We start from the raw sequence: 26,626 nt of genomic DNA on the forward strand, positions 1-26,626 counted from the left end.
CCACTATAAACACCCGTGTTATGTGGGCGAACATCTCATGGGCGACGCCACACACACGGCTCAGAATATCATAGACGCGTTGCAGGTAAGAGTACTCTGATACGTATTCTCTATTCAACCCGCAGTTGATGACAAGCAAATTTGTTCTCCCTAGTGCTCGCCGCCACCGTGTAGGTGGTAGGACGCCTTGATATTTCCCTGCTTTGATACACTCGGAGAAAATACACAGAGCTTCCTTAGGAGGTTTCTCTTTTTTTGTTTGTATCCCTAATGGCTCAATAATAAGTGGAGCGCGCTTTGGGGGCCCTGGGCATCCAGTTTTTGATAAGGGCTCACGCCATACTTCGGCGTATGTCCTTTTTCTTCTTTTTGCCTTTATTTGGCTTTTAATTTTTTTTTTCTTACTTTACCCTTATACACATAACAATATAGCTGACCGGTCTCCCCAATTTAAATAGTTTTTTATATGGTTTGAATATATACACCGATTGTATTGAATTACTCTAAACTTTTATATATCAACAACTGTGGAGCAATATCTCAAGATAATACATTAATTAATATATAATACGACTCCCTTTTTCGGTTTAGATTTCTTGTATTAGTTGTCATTATTCGCATACCGAGGCCCCTTTTCCCACCTTTTACCTTTTTTCCTTTTTTCCTTTTCATTTTGCTTGATACTTTTCTAGGTTTACTTTTTCACCCTTCTTCTTCCTTAAAGACTTACCATGGTCTTTGGACTCTGAATACATCCATGCTACTATCTGTACCAATTTTCACAGTTCTTGACTTATGGAGTCCTTTCAAAACATAATCCTATAGCCTATATCTAATAAGGTATGCTCGCATTTCTCCATTCAACTTCACCGGTTTCTAGATGTACATTTTTTGTTTTCCACTTGAAGCGGGAGTGATGATCACCAGTTTTCTTAAACACCATAATTAATATTATTTTCTTTGGACTAATGGGTTTCTGCATGGCTTCCTTTTTGATGCTATTTTCTCTTATTCACACAAGCGCCGTTATTCTTTCTCTCGTCCTGCCACATACTGCGTTTTCTAGTTTGGAGTTGGCGTCACTACACACAGGGGTAGATGGCGGCATCCTCGTCACTTTTCTTACTAGGTGTTCGGTACACTATCCTATGACACTGGGCTTCTCTTTCCGACTCACATACTTCGGCTGTTTTCACATTTTAACACTAAAATTCAATCAGATTTCAATGCATTGTCAAGTCTTGTGATTGATACATCCTATTTGTATATATTTACAGCCTTGAAAAAGTCAATGATGACGAAACACATGTCGGCTGTTTCTTCACAAACATGAATAATTGTACAATGCTTCCAAACCATGTATCTAGTGCGTTTCATGAGATCAGAGTATTTTTGCCCTGATTCATCACCAAGGAATAAATTGTCTTCACCTTGATCCTGTGATGTGCCGTGGTTTTCTTCTTTTCATGTATCAAATAGTATGGCAATGCCAAATTTATTCCTACAGATTCCACACAAGACCCTGCAATAAGCAAATGTTTATATACCTAATACTACATCATGATGAAATAATGGTAAAGTAATACATTTATGTTGCAGCAAGATGCACAGTAGCAGGAATAAGTTGACATGGAAAAACTCATGTCACACTGTAGAAACTTTCCCATTGGTAACTTCGTAAAATGTCTATTGTCAGAATAGTCTCAGGAATGTTGTACTAATGTAGCTACGCTATGTAACACATGTCACACAGAAAAGTAGATTGGAGACAATCTGGGCAAAATGTCTGGGAGATTTGTTTACAAATATCCACAGCATGATGAATCAGCTAGGCCTAGGGAAATCACCAGCCTCGATTGATACTGGAGAACATGATCCTAACATTGCATAACTAAAAGCTAATAATCTGTTGAATGTTGTTGAGACTCATGAAATCTCCATTACCTGAAGAGGTGGTTTAATACGGCACATCACTGTACCTTTTTTATGCAAACACAAATTCCATTGTATCATGAGGGTAACCACTCAGACATGATTCCCATATTTCTGCATGTCACTCCCTGATGCATGTATACAGTCAGTTAATGAACCTTCACCAATAAACATCTGCAGATCACTTAGCTGAATAATTACACATCAATGGAACGGAAATACACATTGTGAGAAATTACTGTAGGTCTACCTGTCATGTCCTTCATTGCTTCAGCAATTGAACATGACTAATTAAATTGAGTAATGGCTTAGGGTATGTGTGACCCACCAACCAATGATGACACACTCCTGTCTGTGGTAACACATGAACTGTATACCCGTCACACATAAGTATTTTCCAATACAGTTTTGCATGCACACATATGAGATGGAATCAAATAACGCCCTATGAATACTGGTTGATCATATGTGAAACAACAGTGTAAATTATGCTGCAAAATGAAAAGGTACATGTTGGACCTGGCTTTTTTGACAGGGTCATCCCCAAACTTTTTGCCTCCTTCCTCCTATTTGTTCTGACCTGTTGCTGTTGGCTTTTGACCTCTGGGCACTTTACCACTGCTAACCAGTGCTAAAGTGCATATGCTCTCTGTGTAAATTGTACTATTGATTGGTTTATCCATGATTGGCTATTTAATTTACTTGTAAGTCCCTAGTGGAGTGCACTATATGTGCCTAGGGCCTGTAGATTAAATGCTATTAGTGGGCCTGCAGCACTGGTTGTGCCACCCACTTCAGTAGCCCCTTAACCTTGTCTCAGGCCGGCCATTGCAATGCCTGTGTGTACAGTTTCACTGCCACTTCGACTTGGCATTTAAAAGTACTTGCCAAGCCTAGAACTCCCCTTTTTCTACATATAAGTCACCCCTAATGTGTACCCTAGGTAACCCCTAGAGCAGGGTGCTCTGTGGGTAAAAGGCAGGACATGTAGTTGTGTAGTTATATGTCCTGGTAGTGTAAAACTCCTAAATTCGTTTTTACACTACTGTGAGGCCTGCTCCCTTCACAGGCTAACATTGGGGCTGCCCTCATAAATTGTTGAAGTGGCAGCTGCTGATCTGAAAGGAGCAGGAAGGTCATATTTAGTATGGCCAGAATGGTATTACAAAATCCTGCTGACTGGTGAAGTCGGATTTAACATTACTATTCTAGAAATGCCACTTTTAGAAAGTGAGCATTTCTTCGCACTTACATCTTTCTGTGCCCTTCAATCCACGTCTGGCTAGGTTTAGTTGACAGCTCCTTGTGCATTCACTCAGACACACCCCAAACACAGGGTACTCACCCTCACTTGCAATCATCTGCATTTTGAATGGGTCTTCCTGGGCTGGGAGGGTGGAGGGCCTGCCCTCACACAAAGGACCCTGGCAGACAGGATTGAACTGAAAGGGAACCTTGTGCATTTCTTAGACACCCTTTGAAGTCACCCCCACTTCAAAGGCACAACTTAGTATAAAACAGGGCCTCTGCCCTACCTCATCAGACACTTGCTGGAAAAGAAACCTGAACCAGAAACTACATCCTGCCAAGAAGAACTGCCTGGCTGCTCAAAGGACTCACCTGTCTGCTTTCTCCAAAGGACTGCTGCCTTGCTGTTGGCCTGCTGCCTTGCTGAACTCCTGTCTGGCTGTAAAAGTGCTCTCCACGGGCTCGGATAGAGCTTGCCTCCTGTTCCCTGAAGTCTCAGGACCAAAAAGACTTCTCTTTTTCATTTGGACTCTTTGTGCGCCAAAAAGTTAGACGCACAGCTTGTTCCGCTGCGAGAAAAACACCGCACACTGACGCTGATCAACACGACGCCTTCGGGGCGACCGGAACTTCGACGCACGGCCTCCCAAGGACAACGCCGCCTGACTTCCAGAGGAGAAATTGACGCGACGCCTGCCATGAGAGTGAAACTTCGACACACAGCCCGCGGAACGACGCGCAGCCAGAAAACAAGCAGGAGAATCCACACACAGACCCGGGACATCTGGTAATCCCCACGAATCACAGAAAGGGACTGTCCACGTGCCGGAAAACGACGCACAACTTCCCCGTCTGAAAAATAATGACGCAAGTCCGTGTGCGCTGGGGAGAAATCGACGCACACATCATTTTTCCACGTATCTCTTCATCTGCGGCCCTTTGCGGAGATTTTCCACTCCAAACCGGGTACTTTGTGCTTGAAAGAGACTTTGTTTGCTTTTTAAAGACTTACGACACTTTATATCAGTCTTCAGTGATATCTTTACAAATTCATATTGCATCTTTGATCGTTTTGACCTGCATATACTCAGATAAATATTATATATTTTTCTAAACACTGTGTGGTGTATTTTTGTGGTGCTATATTATGGTATTGTATGATTTATTGCACAAATGCTTTACAGATTGCCTTCTAAATTAAGCCTGACTGCTCGTGCCAAGCTACCAGAGGGTGGCCACATGCTAATTTTGGATTGTGTGTGACTTTTGCTTTTGGTTCTCTGATGTCCTCCTGGATATACTATTGATATTTTGGACTTTGGATTTTGGTTTTTGCCGGTAATACCTTATCAGATTGAGAATGCTTACCTACTCATTCTTTGTGCCTACTGACCACCTCACTAAGGCTGACCTAAGGAGGCTTTGCAGAAAATGGGGCCTTCCTGTATCATGGAGATATACTAAGATGGAACTGCTAGATACCTGCATAACCTGGGGGGAAGAAAGATGGGCAGAGAAAGAGGCAGCAAAAAAACAAATGACTAGGTACTCCTCAGATGAGGAGGAGGACTGCTCACATGAGGAGGAAGACTACTCAGATGAGGAAAGAGAACCAGTGATAGAGGAATGGCAGATAGCTCGAATGCGAGAGTGGCAGGAGCTAGATTACTTTATTGAGAGGGCTGAGACAGAGAGCGCCTTAGCCCTGGAAAAAGAAGGGATTGCAGCTCAAGAGCTGAGCTATGAAGAGCTGAAACTGGATTCCGGAAGGGCTGAGTCCAGTTCAGATGGTGGCAGCAAAAATCTTGCATCCAGTACTGCTGAAGAAGGGCACAAGCCGAGAGATGTGGTGCCCAACTTGAAGAAGGGAGTTGACACACCCCAGGTGGTTCAAGGGTATGAGGTAGTTCCCGTTATGCACAGGGTCCCTGAGAAGGATTGGGGAACTGGCACAGGGAGTCATATTCCTACTGAGGGAAGGGACACTTTACTGGCTCTAGCAGAGAGTGACAGAGAAAAGGGTTCCCCCCTGGTGGACGTCCTGGATATAGAGTGTGGAGACATCCCAGAAGAGTATGGGTTGAGTGTCAGGGACAGTCAGATACTGTCTCACCAGTCTCAGGAGGGTGATGTAGAGTGCTTTTTCAAGGCTGAGTCACTGGATGGTTGGGTGAAGGGTACTGTGGTTAATACATGTGAAGGGCAGAGTGATGTAATTGCTGGAGAGCTTATGTCTGGTCCTTATTTTCCAGAGCTACGCCAACACCAGGTGGAGTGTGAGTTCTCTGACCCCAGGGAGCTTACAATGGAGGCAGACTTCTGGGTGAGTACCAGGGAGTCTGAAGAGGCATTTGGGGGTGCTCCTGAAGGGAGTGGTCTAGGTGTTTCCCAACCAAGTGAGGTGGGAGAGGATTGTAGTGTCCCAGGTAGGTCCCAGGTCCTAGAGGGTTCCATGAGGGAACACCAGGAGGGAACCCTAGCCTGTACCGTAGGGCCACCTGTTGAGGGAAGCCCCGCAGTGTCAGAACTTGGGGGGGGTGACTGTAGCCAGCATCCCAACAGTTCTGGTGTCTGGCAGTACCATTCCTAGTGAGGGGGTGCAGAAGTCCAGACATAGGGTTGAGAGGGGGTTGCGGACCCCAGTGGAGGACCTGGAGAGTCAGGGGTCAGCTCTGAGAGCAGAGGCCCCCAGGAATGACCCAGGTGAAACCGTTTCTGGTTTGGGGAGACCCAGACTATGCCGGATGGGCAGAGGTCAGGAGACCTGCGCCAACCAGACTCTTGTGTGGCCCTTGGGGACGGTGTGTCCCTTGTGGGGGGTGAGAGTGCCCCCCAGGAAGTCCTGGTATGCCAGGCAATGGTTCAACCTCAGGGTGATGACTCTGGGTTGGATAGCCAGGTTCAGGGGTTATACGCTGACCTGGTGGGGTGTAGGTGTGCCTCCCAGAAAATCCTGGTGTGCCTGGCAATTGCCCAACCTCAGGGTTGTGACCCTGGGTTGGATAACCAGGTTCAGAGGTTAAACTCTGACCCGGTGGGGGGTAGGTGTCCCCCCAGAAAGTCCTGGCATGCCAGGCAATTGTTCAACCTCAGGGTGGTGACTCTGGGTTGGATGGCCAGGTTCAGGGGCTAAACTCTGACCTGGTGGGGGGTCAGTGTGCCCCCCAGGAAGTCCTGGTGTGCCAGGCAATTGTTCAACTTCAGGGTGGTGACTCTGAGTTGGATGGCCAGGTTCAGAGGTTAAACTCTGACCTGGTGGGGGGTAGACGTGCCCCCCAGAAAGTCCTGGTTTGCCAGGCAGTGATCCAGTCTGAGGGTACAGACCCTGGGCTGGAAGGCCAGGCTCAGGGTGTCCCCCCGGACCTGGAGGGAGGGGCTACTGATAACAGTGCCCCTACCATGTTGTCTTCTGAGGAGGCCACTCCTAGTTGGAGGGTGCTGGACCCCAGAAGGGAGGGCAGGGGGAGGGAAGCCTCACCCCGGGCCCTAGTCCAACCTGAAGGTACAGACCCCAGGGTGGAGGCCAGTTGCAGGTTAACAGCCCTGCACTGGTGGAGGAATGGTGCAGGGCGGCTTCTATAAGCACCCTGACCATGTTGGTCTCTGGGGGTACCGCTCCAGGAGGGAGGGTACGGAGACCTAGAGGGGAGGACCAGGTTCAGTCTGTCATCCCTGACCTGGTGGAAGGGAGAGTGGTTAAAGGGTGCCCAGCACCTGGGGCTACCGCCCCCACTCTCCACAGCCACAGTGGTGGGAGAGCTTTCAGAGGCCTGGGTCCTGGCTCTCATCCCTGACAGCTGTCAGTCACCACTTTGGCTTGCTGTTCAGGTGGACAGAGTTATCCCTGGGGAGGGGACAAGAGTCACACCCCATGGGTAGAGTGGGCAGCACCACTGTGTTGATCCTGGTGGTACTATCCTGCTCCTGGGATACATCTGTGAGCAAAGTAAGGTTAGGTGCTGCACAGATGGGATCCGCAAGTAAGGAGAAAGGTTCCCCATGGGTTGGCTTAGTGGGCCCTGAGAGTATGGACAGAGGAATCCAATTGGAGTCAGGAAGGCGAAGAACTGGAGCATGCCCCTGCTGTTGTGGGCCTGGGTCCTTGTTCTGTCATCTCAAACAGGGAAGTACATCAGGATAGTGATTGTTCTCCCCTGGCTTTAGGCTGGTAGGGGGTCATGTTGGACCTGCCTTTTTTGACAGTTACATCTCCAAACTTTTTGCCTCGTTCCTCCTATTTTTTCTGACCTGTTGTTGTTGGCTTTTGACCTCTTGGCACTTTACCACTGCTAACCAGTGCTAAAGTGCATATGCTCTCTGTGTAAATTGTACTATTGATTGGTTTATCCATGATTGGCTATTTAATTTACTTGTAAGTCCCTAGTAGAGTGCACTATATGTGCCTAGGGCCTGTAGATTAAATGCTACTAGTGGGCCTGCAGCACTGGTTGTGCCACCCACTTCAGTAGCCCCTTAACCTTGTCTCAGGCCTGCCATTGCAAGGCCTGTGTGTGACGTTTCACTGCCACTTCGAATTGTCATTTAATAGTACTTGCCAAGCCTAGAACCCCCCTTTTTCTACATATAAGTCACCCCTAATGTGTGCCCTAGGTAACCCCTAGAGCAGGGTGCTGTGTGGGTAAAAGGCAGGACATGTAGTTGTGTAGTTATATGTCCTGGTAGTGTAAAACTCCACAATTTGTTTTTACACTACTGTGAGGCCTGCTGTCTTCATAGGCTACATTGGGGCTGCCCTCATACATTGTTGAAGTGGCAGCTGCTGATCTGAAAGGAGCAGGAAGGTCATATTTAGTATGGCCAAAATGGCAATACAAAATCCTGCTGACTGGTGAAGTCGGATTTAATATTACTATTCTAGAAATGCCACTTTTAGAAAGTGAGCATTTCTTTGCACTTAAATCTTTCTGTGCCCTTCAATCCACGTCTGGCTCGGTTTAGTTGACAGCTCTTTGTGCATTCACTCAGACTCACCCCAAACACAGGGTACTCAGCCTCACTTGCATACATCTGCATTTTGAATGGGTCTTCCTGGGCTGGGAGGGTGGAGGGCCTGCCCTCACACAAAGGACTGCCACACCCCCTACTGGGACCCTGGCAGACAGGATTGAACTGAAAGGGAACCTGCTGCATTTCTTAGACACTCTTTGAAGTCACCCCCACTTCAAAGGCACAACTTAGTATAAAACAGGGCCTCTGTCCTACCTCATCAGACACTTGCTGGATAAGAAACCTGAGCCAGAAACTACATCCTGCCAAGAAGAACTGCCTGGTTGCTCAAAGGACTAACCTGTCTGCTTTCTCCAAAGGACTGCTGACTTGCTGTTGGCCTGCTGCCTTGCTGAACTCTTGTCTGGCTGTAAATGTGCTCTCCAAGGGCTTGGATAGAGCTTGCCTCCTGTTCCCTGAAGTCTCAGGACCAAAAAGACTTCTCTTTTTCATTTGGACTCTTCGTGCACCAAAAATTTCGATGCACAGCTTGTTCCGCGGTGAGAAAAAGGCCGCACACCGACGCTGATAGACGCGACGCATTCGGGGCGACCAGAACTTCGACGCAGATGCAGAACAATACATTTCTTTTAGGAAAGGGGGTGTCACACCCTCTCCCATTGGAAATAGGTGTTACAGGCATGGGAGCAGTATCCTCCCAGAACCTCTGGAAATGCTTTAAAGGGCACAAACGGTGCCCCCCTTGCATAATCCAGTCTACACAGGTTCAGGAACCCCCAGTCCCTGCTCTGGGGCAAAACTGGACAAAGGAAAGGGGAGTGACCATTCCCCTGCCCATCACCACCACAGGGGTGGTGACCAGAGCTCCTCCAGAGTTTCCCTGGCATTGGCCATCTTGGATTCCAAGGTGTGGGGACCCTCTGGAGACCTGTGAGTGGCCAGTGCCAGCAGGTGATGTAAGAGACCCCTCCTGATAGGTCCATACCTGGGTATTCTCAGGGCTATTTAGGGTCTCTCCTCTGAGTGTTTCCTCAGGTTCGGTTTGCAAGACTCCTCCAGGAATCCTCTGCATTCTCTGCTTCAGTTTCTGACTGTCAGATCACCAGCAGACTGCTCCAGGAACCACTGTAACTGCAACAAAGCATCCAGGATGACTCCCGTGACCTGCAACTTCAGCTCCAACCAGCTTTTGCAACAGCTTCCAAGGTTTGCCCGCTATGAGGACTACCTGTCTTCACCCTACAACAGAGGAAACGAAGGAATCTCCAGTGGAGTGACAGAGTCAGTTCTCTGCTTCTCCAGGCACCCTTCTGCAATGACGGTATTCTGGGACTCATGTCCTGCCAGTGCTCCCTGGAACACAGGTGGTGGACCGAAGTGACCCAGACAGTCCAAAGGTCCAGCTGTCCAAATTTGGTGGAGGCAAGAGCTTCCCCCTCCATGCTGCGACAGTACCCCTGTGCACCGCATCTTCTGCAGCTCCTTGGGCTTCTGTGCACTTCTTCCAAGAATCCTTTGTGTACAGCGTAGCCAGATCCCCAGCACTCCATCCTGCTACGCACAGCTCCCTGAGTTGTGCTCCGGCGGCGTGGGACCTTCCAGTGTAATGCTGTGATGACTGCAGTTTGCATCTTCTTTGTGCCCACATTCTGGGACCTCCGTGGGTGCTGCCTGGTCTTCTGAGGGCTCTCTGAAGTGCTGAGAGCTCCCTCTGTCTCCTCAGCCTAAGTTGAGACCCCCAGGTCCCTCCTGGGTCCAGAAAGCTCCTTTTTGTCGCAAACCACATACTTGCTTGAACCAAGGCTTGTTGGCTGAATCCAGTGACGCAAACAGCCTGCATCTAACAACTCGACATGGGACATCACCTGCACCAAGCAGGAACCCGCAGCCATCTTCTTTGGTGTTCTTCTGTATTTTTCGTCTGACTGGAAAATGCACTTTTGCACCTTCTTCTAGGTTGGCAGGGACCCCTATCCTTCCTGGACTCTTCTTTGACTTCTGGATTTGGTCTCCTCTCTCCACAGGTCTTCAGGTGCAGGAATCCATCATTTGCAGCTTGCAGCCTTGCTTGGTTCTTGCAAAATCCTTTATCACGACTTGTATTGTGTCCTGAGGACACTTGCTGTACTTTACTCCTGCTTTCCTGGGCTCTGGGGTGGGGTACTTTACTTACCGTTGGTGTTTTTCTACACTCACAGTGCCCTTCTACACACTACACTTGCCTAGGGGGGAATTCGTTACTCGCATTCCACTATTTTACTATATCGTTTGTGTTGCCCATAGGCCCTTTCCAATCTATTGTATTTTCTACTTTTTGCACTATTCTATGACTATTTATTTTCCTGATTTTGGTTACTATTGTATATATTGTATATAATACTTACCTCCAGAAGTAGTATTGCCTCTAAGACATTTTTGGCCTGGTGTCACTAAAATAAAGTAACTTTATTTTTGGTAACAATGAGTATTGTCTTTAATTGTGTATAAGTACTGTGTAACCATAGTGGTATTGCAGGAGGTTAGTATGTCTCCTAGTTCAGCCTAAGCTGCTCTGCTACAGCTACCTCTAGACAGCCTAAGCTGCTAGAACACTGTCTACATTTCACTAATAAGGGATAACTGGACCTGGTGTAAGAGATAAGTACCTTAGGTACCCACTACAAACCAGGCCAGCCTCCTACAGTCACTCACAACATCAAACAACATAAACTGATTGATCACTGTACTCTGCTATGTGTCTGCTCAAGAGAGTACATTGGTAGTGGACTAGACTGTGCTGTGTTTCTGGTTAATAGGACAATAGGCAAGGCTCCTCAGCATGCCCCTAGAATTGTACCTACGCAAATCATTACTCCTCTTGTATGTTGCACATGGGCCACCTCCAGTATTGATGGGGAGATTTCTGCCTCTAACACACAAAGTTTTCAATGTAACATGTATGATTCTGCCCAGGAATCAACCCCATGTAGCTGCTGTGATTCCCTCAACAACCCATCCAGCTCCGGGTAGGCCACTGCCAGTACGAGGTCATTAGGGGGTCAGGTCTGGCGTGCCCCGTCCACGTTGGGAGGAGAGCACCAGCTTGACATCCGTGATATTGCAGGCACAGAATCTCATGTTCTCCTACCTTTTCCAGCAATGAACACTGCACCAGTGATAGACCCTCAGGGTCTGCACCTTCCAGACGATGGCTCTCCAAATTGCTTGCTTTTCATGGGTGTTGACTTTGATGGATGCAATAGATGAATATAGAGATCATAAGTGCATATTTTAGGATACCTGTTGATTGACAGATATTTTCTAGACACCTAGCACAAGCATTTTTAATTTGTTAACACTCTACATGTGTAAATACCACATGCTGATAGGTACGGGGACATAAATACACACTTTTGTAGTCATCTATTGACTGTCTACAACACTGGTCACGGCCTACACTGACCAAGCCAGCCCACTAACATCAAGAAGCCAAGAGCCAACTGACATGCACTGTTATATGAGCCAATATGAAAGATAAACTACTTGCGCATAACTGTACTAGGCACCTTTACATCCTGGCACATTGACTTGTTGCATATGGTCCAAACAGGCCATTACCATAGTATAGACTACACCCTAGGTGACACTGAAAGGGCTGGCATGGGTGTCACTGAGAGCTTCTTGTCTGTGGATGTTTGGACATGTAGACTACCTAATGGCATCTCATGCTACATCTGATTGAGTATATGTGGTATATACTGGTATCACAGGACACACTTTTTACCACGTGTCACTCTTACAGAGATGACTTTCAACATACCCAGGTATGATTGGTCTGATTTGGTTCATTGTAACAAAGCTAGTGATTCCCATGTAACGATCACTCTAGAATTGATCAACTGGCTGCACTGTATGTTTGTCACTTGTGCAATAGGCCTGTACAGTGCAAACATGACTTATGGAAAATTGACACTAGACCTTTGGGAGAAAGGGGCCTTTCTGTAGAAAGTGTCATACATTGATAATGTGGGTCAATGGAAAGATGTACCAGGTCAGGGGTTACCTAAGTCACCATTCCAAATGTAGTCAATTGAAAACCATTCAGGCTTCTTTTGGTTCAGAAGACTAATTTTGGGAACATCCTAGGATCTGCAGGTCTACAGGGAGTTTACATTGTGAAACAGTTGCATTGCCACAGTAACTCCGCACCGCCTAGGCTGTGGCCAAGAATGGCCAAATCTACTTGTCAGGCCTTGCTGTCTGCAGGATGAGCACATTGGCCCAATATGAACATCACATTTCTATCACTTCAAAATATAACAGTGCATCTTGTGACCATCCTATATGTGAACTCAAGATTGTGTGGCACTCTGAAGGTGTCAGTGAGATTTAGCTAGCTCTCAGTCAACAGTTTCCCAAGGCCTGGTCTGTACTGAGTGATATGTGAACTGCGCACATTGCTAACATCCTCCTCAAGTGCTTCTAACAGGATACATACACAGCGCATGCTGTAATGCAAATATATGTATTTTCTCATTTATCATCATCTGATCATCAAATATATCAGTGCTACCCTGAAAGCCTACTTGTATGGATATGTGAATGCAACAGGAGGATCCAGGGCTTATCACACATCACACAACAGAATGGTCATTTGAAATACACAAGACTCCACAATCCATACCTGTACAACCATTGTGTGGACCACAACATGTAACTACAGTCATCCAAAAACTCTTTGGGGATCAGATGCACATTGTAGTCTGTGAGAAAGGAAAGGATGGTATTGAAAAAATCAGTCAAATGTGTATGTGAGGTAAATACCATTTCCTCTGGTGAGCCATGGAGCTGATCATACAGGGGAAGGACCTCTTCAACAAGTTTCTCCAGCTCCTCTGAAGAGAAGCCAGGGACCCTCTCGCCTTTTAAGCCTGGCATGATTGCTTCCAGAGGCAACGGACAGCAGCTAATGTGGAAGAGGTGGTGATGGCAGCAGTATCAGGAGGCAAGTGAGTTATTTTTCAAACCATGGAGTACATGTACACCACGTATGCGGACATCAGCATAAAGGGGTACAACCATTGCGCCGCAACCACCTCAGTCTACAATGTTAGCCTATAGATAAGTCCGCCGTGGATGAAACTGCTCACTGCATGGTCAATTACTGCAGGAGAAAGCAGCTTCCAAAAGTCCAATATAACAGGTCAGGCATCTGCCGTTTTAGTGGTTGAAACTACAGTATTGGTGACTGGTAAATGCGTCACCACCACTCCAAATGTGTTGTAACATGCTTACATATGTACTACTCTATTGATCTGTAATTGCTTCTACACAATCATCAGTGTAGTAAGTTACAGGCCATAAAAGCCATATAACCCTGGTGTACTGTACACCTGCGGTGACGGTATTCTGGAAGAAAACATAATTTTCAATATCAAGGCGCACATGAGGAACATTGAGGTGTATAATGTACACACATATGTTGAAGACACCTGTGTAGACAACAATGGGGATTATAGTCGGATTTTAGGTAGTAGACTATTGTAATGTGAAATGAGTGTAATGGTTTTTCAGTTAGTAATATTTTGTCACATGACTTTTGGCTTACTCATCATCTATGTTGCGCTTGTGTAGGAGGCTGGCCTGGCTTATAGTGGGTACCTAGTGGTACTTACACCTTGTGCCAGGTCCAGTTATCCCTTATTAGTAGCTTAGTGGTGTTCTAGCAGCTTAGGCTGATAGAGGTAGCTATAGCAGAGTTACTAAAAATAAAGGTACTTTATTTTAGTGACAATATGCCAAAAGTATCTCAGAGGATATACTCCCTTAGGAGGTAAGTAATATACACAGAATATATACACACAAACCAAAATCAGGTAAGTAACAGTTAGAAAAGTAGTGCAAACAATGTAGAACACAATAGAATGCAATAGAGAGAAATAGGCCTAGGGGCATCACAAACCATATACTCCAAAAGTGGAATGCGAACCACGAATGGACCCCAGGCCTAGTGTAGTGTGTAGAGGGTCGCTGGAAGTGTAAGAAAACACTAAGGGTGTCCAAGATACCCCACCCCAAGACCCTGAAAAGTAGGAGTAAAATTACCCTACTACCCCAGAAAGACAGTAAAGTCGAGAAAGGGGATTCTGCAAGGACAACAACTGACTGCAAAGTATTGAAGACCGATTCCTGGACCTGAGGACCTGTAAAGGAAGGGGACCAAGTCCAAGAGTCACGCAAGTTTCCAGGGGAGGCAGGAGCCCACTAAACCCCGGATGAAGGTGTAAAAGGGCTGCCTCTGGGTGGAAGAAGCCAAAGATTCTGCAACAACGGAAGGTGCCAGGAACTTCTCCTTTGGTCAGAAGATGTCCCACGGCATGCTGGAGGAAGCAGAGTTCTTTTCATGCAGAAAGACCACAAACAAACCCTGCTAGCTGCAAGAGTCACAGTTGAGGATTGTGGGTGCTGCCAGGGCCCAGGAAGGACCAGAAGATGGCCACTTGGAAGAGGAGAAAGAGGGGGCACTCAGCAACACAGAGAGCCCACACAGAAGCAGGCAGCACCCGCAGAAGCACCTGAAAAGGCACTTAGAAGATCTGAGGATGATGGTCAACTCAGAGCCACAAAGGAGGGTCCCACAACGTCGGTGTCCAACTCAGCGAGTTGGGCAATGCAGGACGGAGTGCTGGGGACCTGGGCTAGGCTGTGCACAAAGGAAGTCTTGCAAAAGTGCACAGAAGCCCGATCAGCTGCAGATCACGCAGTACACAGGATTACTGTCTGGCGTGGGGAGGCAAGGACTTACATCCACCAAATTTGGACAGAGGGGCCACTGGACTGTCGAAGACACTTGGACCCAGCTCCTGTGTTCCAGGGACCATGCTCGTCAAGATGAGAGGGGACCCAGAGGACGGGGGATGCAGAAGTTTGGTGCCTGCGTTAGCAGGAGCAAGATTCCGTCGACGCACAGGAGATTTCTTGTTGGCTTCCAGTGCAGGGTGAAGGCAGACAGCGCTCAGAGCATGCACCACCAGGAAATAGTTGAGAAAGCCGGCACGGTGAGGCGCTACAATGTTGCTGGTAGTCTTCTTGCTACTTTGTTGAGGTTATGCTGGCGTCCTGGAGCAACAAGCAGTCGCTCATTTGCAGAAGTCAAAGAGGGAAGTGCAGAGGAACTCTGGTGAGCTCTTGCATTCATTATCTGGTGAGATACCCACAGGAGAGACCCTAAATAACCCTCAGAGGAGGATTGGCTACAGAGAAAGGTAAGCAGCTATCAGGAGGGGTCTCTGATGTCACCTGCTGGCACTGGCTACTCAGAGGTGTCCATTGTGCCCTCACACCTCTGTATCCAAGATGGCAGAGGTTTGGGACACACTGGAGGAGCTCTGGGCACCTCCCCTGGGGAGGTGCTGGTCAGGGGAGTGATCACTCCCCTTTCCTTTGTCCAGTTTCGCGCCAGAGCAGGGCTGGGGGGATCCCTGGACCGGTGTACACTGGCTTATGCAAGGAGGGCACCATCTGTGCCCTTCAAAGCATTTCCAGAGGCCAGGAGAGGCTACTCCTCTCAGGCCCTTCACACCTATTTCCAAGGGAGAGGGTGTAACACCCTCTCTCAGAAAAAATCCTTTTTTCTGCCTTCCTGGGACTGGGCTACCCAGGCCCCGGGGGGGAAGAAAAATGCTGAGGGTTGGCAGCAGCGGTAGGTTTGGCAGTACCTGGGCTCTATGCTGGAGCCCCGGGGATGCATGAAATTGTTCTCCCATTACCAGAATTTTATTGGGGTGACAATTCCATGATCCTAGACATGTTACATGGCCATGTTCAGAGTTACCATGGTGACGCTACATATAGGTATTGACCTATAAGTAGTGCACGCATGTAATGGTGTCCCCGCACTCACAAAGTCTGGGGAAATTGCCCTGAACAACGTGGAGGCTCCTTGGCTAGTGCCAGGGTGCCCTTACACTAAGTAACTTTGGGCCAGATGTAGCAAAGGGTTTTTCCCATTCTGTGTCAATGGGAAAATGCGTTCGTACGTATGGCCCCTTGCACCTAACCTTCACTAGGTGAAGGTTAGACATATAGGTGACTTATAAGTTACTTAAGTGCAGTGTAAAATGGCTGTGAAATAACGTGGATGTTATTTCACTCAGGCTGCAGTGACAGTACTGTGTAAAAATTGTCTGAGCTCCCTATGGGTGGCAAAAGAAATGCTGCAGCCCGTAGGGAGCTTCTGGAACCCCAATACCCTGGGTACCTAGGTACCATATACTAGGGAATTATAAAGGTTTCCAGTGTGCCAATCAGAATTGGTAAAATTAGTCACTAGCCTGCAGTGACAAATTTAAAAGCAGACAGAGCATAAACATTGAGGTTCTGATTAGCAGAGCCTCAGTCATACAGTTAGGCACCACACAGGGAACACATACACGGCACACTTTATGAGCACTGGGGTCCTGGCTAGCAGGATCCCAGTGACACAGGCAAAACAAACATATATACAGTAAAAATGCGGGTAACATGCCAGGCAAGATGGTACTTTCCTACAGTCACTAAAATAAAGAACCTTTATTTTTAGTAACTCTGAGTATTGTCTTTCTTATGATATAGTACCTATGTGATATAAGTGGTATAGTAGGAGCTTTCCATGTCTCCTAGTTCAGCCTAAGCTGCTCTGCTATAGCTACCTCTATCAACCTAAGCTGCTAGAACACTACTAATCTACTAATAAGGGATGACTGGACCTGGCACAAGGTGTAAGTACCATTGGTAGCCACTATAAGCCAGAACGTTTCAGAAAAGTTAAAAAAAGTTTTTCTCTTTTCTTTAACAGTTTTCTAAACTTTTTCTCTCTTCCGTAAACTCTTTCAACTATGTCTGTAGTAGAGGCCACTCCCAAAGTTGTGCAGACAACTTATGACAATTTAAACTTCAAAAGTTTTAGGGATCTCTGTATAGAAAGAAGTTTAGGGATTGGTAAGAACCCTACCAGAGATCTCCTTCTTAGCCTTCTCCTTGAAAGTGACCAGAACCAGACTGGTCAAACCCAGGATCAGAAGGTAGAGGAGGAGGGTACCGAGGTAGAATCAGGGGAGGGCCCTGAGGACTCTGGGGAGGGTACTTCCGAAGTCCTTTCAGTTATCAGGTCACCTAGTGAAGCTGGTAGTAGCAGCGGGTCACACACTAGTAGGGCACCTTTTACTCCAAAAGGCCAGGTCACTAGGGTTCAGGTAGTTAGGGAAAGGTCCACTTCTGCTCATTCTCACATTACCTCTGTGTCAGATAATTCCCAAACCTCCCATCCTGAGGATAACACCCTAGACAGGGAACTGAGAAAGCTAAGGTTGGAAGAGGCCAGACTGAAGCTGAGACAGCAGCAGTTGGCCTTAGACTGGGAATCCCTAGATGTACAGAGGGAAAGACAGAAGTTGGGGTTAGTTCCCCATGGTGACAGCAGCAGTAATCTTGGTAGTCATCCTGTTAGAGAAACAGATTCAAGACACCTGCATTAGATTGTCCCCCCTTACAAGGAGGGGGATAACACAAACAAGTGGTTTTCTGCACTTGAGAGGGCCTGTATGGTACAGTTGGTCCCTCAAAGGTAGTGGGCTGCTATATTGTGGCTATCTTTCACTGGCAAATGTAGGGACAGACTCCTTACTGTCAGGGAGAGTGATGCCAACAATTACACAGTTTTGAAGGATGCACTCTTAGATGGATTTGGCTTAACCACTGAACAATACTGGATAAAGTTCAGAGATACCAGAAAAGAGTCCTCTCAAGACTGGACAGACTTTGTAGACTGTTTAGTGAAGGCCTTCGAGGGATGGTTACATGGCAGTAAGGTGACGGACGATGAAAGCCTGTATAATCTAATTTTGAGAGAGCATATTTTGAATAATTGTGTGTTTGAATTGTTGCATTAGTACTTGGTGGACTAAGATCTGACCTCTCCCCAGGAATTGGGAAAGAAGGCAGACAAATGGGTCAGAACAAGAGTGAGCAGAAAAGTTCATACAGGTGGTGACAAGGATGGCAAGACGAAGGATGGTAAGTCTTATGACAAGGGTGGGGACAAAGATAAAAATAATTTTGAGTCTTCATCAGACCCTCAAAAATCCTCGTGGTGGTGGGTCCAAATCCTCTTCAAACCATCAAAAGAAGCCAGGGTGTTATTTATGTAAAAGTAAAGGCCACTGGGCAAGTGATTCCACTTGTCCAAAGAAAAACACCAAGGCTCCCACTACCGCAACCCTTACTGCGTCCTCTAGTGCCCCTAGTAATAGCACTGGTGGTGGGAACAACACTACAAATAGCCAATCAAAGGGTGTAGCTGGGCCCACCATTGGTAATGTAGTTGGGATTGGTTTTGTTAGGGAGACCAAAGAGGCTGTTTTAGTCTCTGATGGTGGTATTGATTTTGCCACCCTGGTTACTTGTCCCCTTAATATGAGTAAGTATAAGTAACTACCTCTAATAAATGGTGTTGAGGTTGAGGCCTACAGGGATACAGGAGCCAGTGTCACTATGGCGATTGAGAAACTGGTTGCCCCTGAACAACACCTACTCATAACAACACTCTTAGCCACCCCATGGCTGATGTGCATCTCAACTGTGGGGTGGTTACTGGTCCAAAGAAAGTTGTGGTAGCCACTGATTTACCTGTAGACTGCTTACTAGGAAATTATTTGGAGGTATCAGCTTGAGCTGAAGTGGAGTTGGAGGCTCATGCAGCAATGCTGGGCATTCCAGGGCATATCTTTGCTCTCACAAGGGCTCAGGCCCAGAAGCAAGGAGGACAGGGAAACTTGGATCCTGGAAATATGGACCAAGTGCTCCTAAAAGCTAAGGGTAGAAAGGGTAAATCCTTGCCCACTATCCCTCCCTCTCCAGAAGATTCCCCTTTTGAGGAAGAGGAATTCTCTCCCAGTGCAGAACCTACACCAGATGAGCTGGCAGCAGACACTGCTGAGCTTTTGGGTGCAGCGAGGCCTGCTAGGGAAGAGCTGAGTGTGGCACAGCAGACCTGTCCTACACTAGAGGGGTTAAGACAGCAAGCTGTCAAACAGCAGAATGGGGATGTCACTGATAGCCATAAAGCCTATTGGGAAGATAACCTGCTCTATACTGAGTCAAGGGACCCTAAGCCCGGAGCTGCCAGGCGATTGGTTATCCCTTTGCAGTATAGAGAGTTTCTTCTGACTTTTGCTCATGATATTCCTTTGGCTGGGCATTTAAGCCAAAGTAAGACTTTGGACAGACTTGTTCCATTGTTTCACTGGCCTCATATGTCAGAGGACACCAAGGAGTCTTGTCGCTACTGTGTGACCTGCCAAGCCAGTGGCAAGACTGGTGGCATACCCAAGGCCCCCTTAATTCCACTTCCAGTGGTTGGGATGCCCTTTGAGAGGGTAGGGGCTGACATTGTTGGCCCCCTTGACCCTCCAACAGCTTTAGGAAATAGATTTATCCTTGTGGTAGTGGACAATGCCACTAGGTATCCTGAAGGACCAACAGAGCTCCTGAAGTGGCAAAAGCCCTCCTGGGAATATTTTCCAGAGTGGATTTCATTAAGGAAGTGGTACCAGACAGAGGTAGTAACTTCATGTCTGCATACCTCAAAGCTATGTGGAAGGAGTGTGCTGTAACTTACAAGTTCACTACTCCTTATCATCCACAGAAAAATGGACTGGTTGAGAGGTTTAATAAAACTCTCAAAGGCATGATCATGGGACTCCCTGAAAAACTCAGGATGAGATGGGATATCCTGTTGCCATGCCTCCTTTTTGCTTATAGGGAGGTTCCCCAGAAAAGAGTGGGCTTCAGCCCCTTTGAACTCCTCTTTGGACACCCTGTAAGATGTCCCCTTGCTCTTGTGAAGGAGGGTTGGGAACAACCTTTAAAAGCTCCCAACAAGACATTGTGGATTTTGTACTTGACCTCAGATCAAGGATGGCTAAGTACATGAAAAAGGCCAGTAAAAACCTTCAGCCCACCCAAGAGCTCCAAAAGCAATGGCATGGCCAGAAGGCTGTCCTGACTCAGTACCACCCAGGACAGAAGGTGTGGATATTGGAGCCTGTGGTCCCAAGAGCACTCCAGGACAAATGGAGTGGACCCCATCTAATTGTGGAGAAAAAAGGTGATGTCACCTATTTGGTAGACCTGGGCACTGCCAGAAGCCCCCTTAGGGTGCTTCATGTCAATCGCCTGAAACCTTAATATGACAGGGCTGACTTAACCCTGCTAATGGCCACTGATGAAGGGCAGGAGGAAGCGAGTGACCCTCTCCCTGACCTCTTCTCCACCACTGAAGCTGATGGCTTAGTGGAGGGATTTATGTTAGCAGATTCCCTTACTGCTGAGCAAAAGGACAACTGCATAAATCTCCTTGATCAGTTCTCTGACCTCTTCTCACTGATCCCAGGTACAACCACCTGGTGTGAGCACATAATCGACACTGGCAACAGTTTACCTGTCAAAAGTAAGATTTAAAGGCATCCTGATGTAGACAGTATTAAACAAGAGGTACAGAAAATGTTGGATCTGGGAGTGATTGAACCTTCTGAAAGTCCCTGGGCCAGCCCAGTGGTGCTTGTCCCCAAACCTCACAGTAAAGATGTAAAAAAGGAAATGAGGTTTTGTGTGGACTATAGGGTTCTCAATCAAGTAACCAAAACTGATGCTCACCCTATACCCAGGGCATATGAGCTAATATATACACTGGCTTCTGCCATGTATCTAAGCACTTTTGACTTAACTGCAGAGTATTGGCAGATTAAGTTGTCAGAAGATGCTAAACCTAAAACAGCATTTTCAACCATTGGAGGGCACTATCAGTTCACTGTTATGCCCTTTGGTTTGAAAAATGTACCTGCCTCTTTTCAGAGGAAAAGTATTGGAAGCCTTTAGTGCAGCATATCTAGAATATATAGCTGTCTTTAGCTCCACCAGGGATGATCACCTGGTCCACCTATGGATAGTTTTAGAGGCCCTGCAAAAGGCAGGCCTCACTATCAAGGCTTCCAAGTGCCAGATAGGGCATGGGAAAGTGGTTTATCTGGGCCACCTGGTAGACGGGGAACAGATTGCACCACTGCAGGGGAAGATCCAAACCATTATGGAATGGGCTCCCCCTTAAACTCAAACCTAAATGAGAGCCTTCCTAGGCCTCACAGGGTACTATAGGAGGTTCATTAAGAATTGTGGCACTATAGCTGCCCCTCTTAATGACCTCACATCCAAAATGATGCCTAAAAAGGAATAATGGACAGCTAGCTGTCAAAAGGCTTTTGATGAGCTCAAACAGGCCATGTGCTCTGCACCTGTCCTAAAAAGCCCTTTTTACTCCAAACAATTAATAGTTCTAACTAATGCTTTTGAATTATAGGTGTGGTGGCAGGTCTATCGCAGCTTAACCATAAGGGCCAGAATCAACCTGTTGCTTTTACCAGCAGGAGGTTGACCCCTAGAGAAAAGCATTGGTCTGCCATAGAGAGGGAGGCCTTTGTTGTGGTCTGGGCCCTGAAAAATTTGAGATCATACCTCTTTGGTACTCACTCTATTGTTCAGACAGACCACAAACCTCTATTATGGCTTAAACAAATGAAAGGTGAAAACCCTAAATTGTTGAGGTGGCCCATCTCCCTACAGGGAATGGACTACACAGTGGAACATAGACCTGGGAGTACCCACTCCAATCCAGATGGACTCTCCAGATATTTCCACTTAGACAATGAAGACTCATCTGGGCAAGGTTAGCCTTATTGTCCTTCGTTTTGTGGGGGTGGGGGGGTTGGTATTGGAAAGTATCATCTTGCCTGGCATGTTACCCCCATTTTTACATGTATGTAAGTTTGTTTTTACCTGTCTCACTGGGATCTTGCTAGCCAGGACCCCAGTGCTCATGGTTTGTGGTCTGAATGTGGATACCTGTGTAGTGACTAACTGTGTCACTTAGGCTCTGCTAACCAGAACCTCAGTGCTTATGCTCTCTCTGCCTTTAAATTTGTCACTATAGGCTAGTGACCACTTTTACCAATTTCAATTGGCACAATGGAACACCCGTATGATTCCCTAGTATATGGTACCTAGGTACCCAGGGCAGTGGGGTTCCAGGAGACCACTATGGGCTGCAGCGTTTCTTTTGCCACCCATAGGGAGCTCAGACAAACCTTTACATAGGACTGCCACTGCAGCCTGAGTGAAATAACGCACACGTTATTTCACAGCCAATTTCATTGCACCTAAGTAACTTATAAGTCACCTATGTGTCTAACCCTCACTTGCTGAAGGTTGGTGCAAAGTTACTAAGCGTGAGAGCACCCTTGCACTTGCAAAGGTGCCCACACATAGTTCAGGGCCATTTCCCCGGACTTTGTGAGTGCGGGGACACCATTACATGGTTGCACTACATATAGGTCAATACCTATATGTAGCTTCACAATTGTAACTCAGAATATGGCCATGTAACATGTCTAAGATCATGGAATTGTCCCCCCATTGCAATTCTGGTATTGGGGAGCCGATTCCATCTGGGGTTTTCTCTGCAGCTACCGCTGCTTCCACCCCACAGACAGGGTTCTGCCCTCCTGGAGAACAACTCAGGGAGCTGAGCATTGCAGGATAGAGTGCAGGGGACCTGGGCTATGCTGTGCATGAAGGATTTCTGGAAGAACTGCACAGAAGCACAAGGAGCTGCAGAACATGCAGTGCACAGGGGTACTGTTGCAGCACGGGAGGTAAGCCCTTACCTCCACCAAATTTGGACAGCTGGACCTTTGGACAGTCAGGATCACTTTGGTCCACCTGCTGTGTTCCATGGATACTGCTAGTCGACAGGATAGGAATCCCAGAGTACCGTTTGTCGTTGCAGAGAGGTGCCTGCTAAAGCAAGGAAGTGACTCTGTCACACCACGGGAAATACCGTTGGTCCTTCTTGTGCAGAATGAAGACAGGCAGTCCTCAGAGTGTTCACAACCTGGAAACTGTTGCTGAAGTTGCAGGGTCACAATAGCCTTCCTGGATACTTTGTTGCAGTTACAGCATTCCTGGAGCAGTCTGCAGCTGATCCGACGGTCAAAAGCTGAAGCAGAGGATGCAGAGGAGTCCTGTGGAGTCTTGCAAACTGAATCTGAGGATACACCCACAAGAGAGACTCTAAATAGCCCTCAGAGGGTGATTGGTCACGTAACCAGTTATGGACCATCAGGATGGGTCTCTGATGTCACCTGCTGGCACTGGCCAATCAGATGCTCCCAGAGTATCCCAACACCTTGGAATCCAAGATGGCAAAACACAGGGACACTCTGGAGGACATCTGGGCACCACCCCTGGGGTGGTGATGGACAGGGGAGTGGTCACTCCCCTTTCCTTTGTCCAGTTTCGTGCCAGAGCAGGGGCTCGGGGTCCCTGAACCGATGTATACTGGATAATGCAAGGAGGGTATCATCTGTGCCCTTCAAAGCACTTCCAGAGGCTCTGGGAGGAAACCCCTCCCATGCCTGTAACACCTATTACCAAAGGGATAGGGTATAACACCCCTGTCCCAAATGAAATGCATTGTTCTACCTTCCTGGGATTGGGCTGCCCAAGCCCCAGGAGGGCAGAAGCATGTCTGTGAGGTGGCAGCAGCTGGGGTTTCGGTGAAAACCTCAGAAGACTGGTATGGCGGTACTGAGGGTCCATGGTGTAGCCTCCAGGGTGCATGGCATTGGTCCCCCAATTTCAGAATCAGATTGGGGGTGTAATTTCCGGTTCCTAGACTCTTCACATGGCCAAATTAGGTGTTACCACTGTGAAGCTACATATATGTAGTGACTGGGAAAATGGGTCTGGACGACGTGGGTGTACATCTGCTAGTGCAGGGGTGCCCTCACACACAGATACTATGCACCAAGCCTTCAGGGTCTGAAGGCTAGATATATAGGTAACTTATAAAAGAGCTGGTGCAGTGAAAATGACTGTGAAATGGTGCTTACACTATTTCACTCAGGCTGCAATGGCAGTCCTGAAGAAGTGTTTGTATGAGCTCATTATGGGTGGCAAAAGAAATGCTGCAGCCCATAAGGATATCCTGGTACCCCAATGCCTTGGGTACCTAGGTACCATATACTAGGACTTATAAGGGGGGTCCAGTATGCCAATCTGGAGTGAAATACTGGATGACCAGTATGTAAGTACACATTTGGAATTAGAGCGAGCCTAAGCATTGATGTTCTGGTTAGCAGGAGTCCAGTGACACAGTCATGCATACTTACAACACAGTAAAACAAACTGGCATATAGGCCACAAACTATGAGCACTGGGGTCCTGACTAGCAGTATCCCGGAGACAGTAAAACACACTGATAAACACTGACAAACAGGCCAACAATTGGGGTAACCATGCTAGAAGAAAGCCACCTTCCTACACCATGGAAGAAAGGGATGTTATTAGGATGTTTTGTCTGAATAGGCAAACAATACAAAAGTTGTGTTGTCAGTTGGAGCCAGATCTCATGCCTCAAAACACTAATCCAACATGTATACCATGTATTGTGAGACTCATGGCAGTATTACACTTTCTGGCCACAGGATCCTTTCAATATACAGTGGCTAAATCTGGTGATATGTCACAGCCTATGTTCAGTGGTGTATTAAAAGACATACTACCAGTGACGATGAAACACATTGACAGGTTCCCCAGATATGAGGATTTAGCCAATGTGAAGGTCGAATTCTATGGATCTGCTCACCTCTCACATGTGGTGTGAACCATTGATGACACCCATATTCCATTAGTACCACTGCATGCAAGTGAACAGGTCTATCGAAATAGGAAGCACTTTAATTCTATCAATGTGCACGTTGTCTGCTTTCTAGATTTGTTCATTTCAAATGTTTGTGCCTGGTTCAGCCCATGACTCCTTTGTAATGCGGAACAGCGTTATACCCCAGCTGATGTCACAACTACAACTGGAGAGGGCCTAGGTTTTTGGTACATAACATTTGTTGTTACTCTGTGGGTGCAATGTCAGGTGCTATGATCAGGATTTGTGTGACTTATTGTAGCACTTATGTCTCTTCACAAAACAGGAGACTCGCCATATTCCAACCGCCCTTGGTTTGGTAATACCGCTGAGGAATCCTACTCCACCAGTAAAAGTCCGCTTCAATGAGGACCATGGAAGAAAACGGCAGCCAGTGGCGTGGGCTCCTGAAGGCCAGATTTTGTTGTTTGGACAAGACTGGGGGAACCCTCCTCTACTCTCCCGGGAAGATATGTTAAATCACAGTGGCCTGCTGCGTGGTCTATAAAATCACCCTGCAAAGGAACATCCCTTACATCGCAGAGGGAGAGCCTGAGGTGCAACCGGGTGTAAATCCTGAAATGCCAAATGATGATGATTGTGATGAAGGAGCTGACACAACAAGATCTCATCAACAGCTTCTTCTCATGAGTGTAAGTATGTCATGAGATGTCATGACTTTGACTGTACAATGAACTTTTGTTTTGATGATGTGAGGAGTATGTTTGTTAAAAATGTTAGGAAGCTGAAGCTCTGGCAAAACCTGGCAAAGGGTGTTTGGTGAGGAAGGTTTTAACACATTCTCATTTTGTTAATATTGCTTTTGTCATGGACTGTGCTCTCCAGACATTCACTATCTGAATTGTGTCATGTCTATTGTTTCATAGCTAAACTCTTTGTTTTTGTGTTTGTTTAGGTACCGTTCACCATGTTCTCTTCATTTGGAAATGTCAAAGTGGTGACATTAGCAGGCATATGATGCTTTTGGGACATACAAAGTGGACATGGATTGTTCCTGGGAATGTATGTCACAGACTTTGGGTGTACAAGACTTTGCCATGACAGCTTACATAGAGATAGGATGGAAGTTAAGGAAACTCCATTAGACTTATTCCTTGTCATGTGGTGGCCATGATGCATTATGTATGTTACATGTGCTCATAAAATATGTAGTTGTAGGCAAATTCATAGCAGTTTGCCTTCAGATTGGCTAAACACTGTTTTTGTATGAACTGTGTGCAGCTGTTGATGTGTTTCATCATTGTAGGCCAAAGTGCCAGTGGCAAATTACTTACATTTGTTTGTGTCAGACCACCAGAAGCAGAAGCATTGGATTGAAATGACCCTGTGGTCAGAAACTGTTGTGCTGCCATCTGTCTGTGTCTTGCATTATATGATGTTGGATTCCTTTTGTGAGATAGGCGATATGGCTCTAGCTGATGACATCAACCAATTTAATTGTTGCCTATTCTACAGGACATTGTTTTATATATACCTTGCTTCTATGTTCTGGAGGTCTGTACTTGTTATTTTGATCACTTACAAAGCATGATTCAATCATGTATGATTTGCTATGTTTCTGACATCATGCCAGCCTATGATTTGATCAATGTAATTAAAACGTTCTTAGACAAGACACTTTTATGTATGCCATGGTTGTGATCCTGAGCTGAACATAGTGCACATGCAACATATCCATGTTTACAC

General features: G+C 46.7%; 1 long non-coding RNA gene across 1 annotated transcript; it reads left to right on the plus strand.

The window, feature by feature from the left end:
* On the plus strand, window positions 1-26,626 carry LOC138260836 (uncharacterized). The gene is made up of 3 exons (XR_011199019.1): window positions 1-85; window positions 25,206-25,572; window positions 25,836-26,626. It is a non-coding gene; the product is annotated as an uncharacterized lncRNA (long non-coding RNA).

Source organism: Pleurodeles waltl, chromosome 10 (assembly GCF_031143425.1).
Source record: "Pleurodeles waltl isolate 20211129_DDA chromosome 10, aPleWal1.hap1.20221129, whole genome shotgun sequence".
Lineage (NCBI taxonomy): Eukaryota > Metazoa > Chordata > Amphibia > Caudata > Salamandridae > Pleurodeles > Pleurodeles waltl.